The sequence below is a fragment of the Oratosquilla oratoria genome, chromosome 2, assembly GCF_046742065.1.
Source record: "Oratosquilla oratoria isolate Oo_2021 chromosome 2, ASM4674206v1, whole genome shotgun sequence".
Classification (NCBI taxonomy): Eukaryota; Metazoa; Arthropoda; class Malacostraca; order Stomatopoda; family Squillidae; genus Oratosquilla; species Oratosquilla oratoria.
In genome coordinates, this window is record NC_134778.1 from 85,597,425 (window position 1) to 85,599,924 (window position 2,500).

Genomic DNA, 2,500 nt, shown 5'->3' on the forward strand with positions numbered 1-2,500 from the left:
TTCCACCTCATGTATCACAACATCTTCCATACACAACCATTATCCATTCACCCATATCGTCTGTCCTCTCCCATCCTTCCTCAACAGACATTCCCCTCTTCCCCAAAGCCCCCTTCACCCCATCCATCCATCTCATCTCATCTCATCATATTCACTCCTTCCACATCTGCCTTTCATACCTCCTTTACTATTCTTTCTTCACTCATTCTTTCCATGTGTCCAAACCATCCAAATACTCCTTCATCAACCCTATCTCCCAACTCCCTTTCCACCCCTGTTCTCCTCCTCACCTCCTCATTCCTCACTCTATCCAGCCTAGTAATACCTATCATACTTCTCATACACTTCATCTCAAACACATTCAAGCTCCTACTCTCCTCCTCTCTTATGTTCCATGTTTCTGCTCCATACAGTGCTGTTGGCACAATCACTCCTTCATACAGTCTCCTCTTAGCATCCATTCCCAAATTTCTATTCCTCATCACACTTTTTAATCCACCAAGGCATTTACTCGCTTCTCTCAATCTACATTCTACCTCCACCTTTACTCCACCTTTTCCTGCCACATTTGCACCCAAGTATCTAAAACTATCCACTTCTTCCAGTTGCTCTCCCTTAATGCTCACTTCCAGATTACTGCCACTTTCACCCCTTGTACATTTCATCACCTTACTTTTACCCACATTTATCTTCAGCTTTCTTCTATCACACACTCTTCCACACTCTGTCACCAACTTCCTCAATCCCTCCTCCGATCCTGCCACAAGCGCAGTGTCGTCCGCAAACAACAGCTGGCTCACCTCCCACTTTTCTCCATTTTCTTTAACCATCTCCAATCCCTGACCCACTACCCTTGCATTTACCTCTCGCACTACCCCATCCATGTATAAGTTGAACAGCCAGGGTGACATAACGCATCCTTGACGAAGTCCCACCTTTACCTCAAACCACTCACTCTCTCCATTTCTAATCCTGACACAAGCTCTACTACTCTCATAAAAACTCTTGACAGCTCCCAGAAGCTTTCCTCCTATCCCGTATATCCGCATAAACTCCCACAGTGCCTTTCTGTCTACCCTGTCGTAAGCCTTTTCTAGATCCATAAAAGCCCAAAAAACATCCTTCCCCTTTCTCACATATCTGTCTTACCACAAAGATCTGATCTACACAACCTCTACCCGTCCTAAATCCACACTGTTCCTCACCAATTACTCCCTCTGTTCCTCTCCTAATCCTCTCAATCAAGATCCTCCCATAAGCCTTCCCAACTACACTTAACAAGCTAATCCCTCTAAAACTACTACATTCACACTTGTCCCCCTTTCCCTTGTAAAGTGGAACTATACAAGCACTCCTCCAGTCCTCCGGCACTCTCCCTTCTCTCCAGCAAACATTAAATAACCTCACCAACCATTCCACTGTCACTGTACCTTCCTTTTTCAGACATTCTGCATGGCATCCATCCAGACCAGGTGCCTTACCTGCTTTCATCATCTTAACAGCTGCCTTCACTTCATCCTTCCTTATTTCTCCTCCATTTTCCTCATTCATCACGGTCGTTCTCTTAGCATTTCCCACCGCAGCTATATTTCCCTCCCTATCCTCCTTCACATTCAGCAACTCTCTAAAATATTCTCCCATCTTCCCATTACTGGCTTCTCCTCCATAGCAATAATAATAATAATAATAATAATAATAATAATAATAATAATAATAATAATAATAATAATAATAATAATAATAATAATAATAATAATAATAATAATAATAATAATAATTCCCCTTACTGCCTTCTCCTCCATAACAATAATGGTAATAATAATAATAATGATAATAATAATAATAATAATAATAATAATAATAATAATAATAATGATGATAGTAATAATAATAATAATAATAATAATAATGATAATGATAACAATAATAATAATAATGATAATAATAATAATAATAAAAATAATAATAATAATAATCAATTATACTAATAATACTAATAATATTATCAATAATAACAACAGTAATGACAACAATAATAATGATAGTAATAATGATAATGATGATAATGATAATGATAATAACAATAATGATAATAATAATGATAATAATAATAATAATAATAATGATAATAATAATAATAATAATAATAATAATAATGATAATAATAATAATAGTAATAATAATAATAATGATAATAATAATGATAATATTAATAATAATAATAATAATGATAATAATAATAATAATGATAACAATAATAATGATAATAATAATGTCGGAATAGCCTCTGGTTTCTTATGTAAATTTTCCTTATTGTAATTAACGGGGCCTCATGAAGCTGGCTCAACGTTAAAAGTGCCGTACCACAAGAATCAGTTTTGGGACTCGTTTTGTTCTTAGTATATGTAAATGATCTAGACGGCGGCCTCTTCTGCAAAGTATTAAAATTTGCTGATGACACAAATATTACCAGTATAGTAACAACCACCAAAGAGAAAGA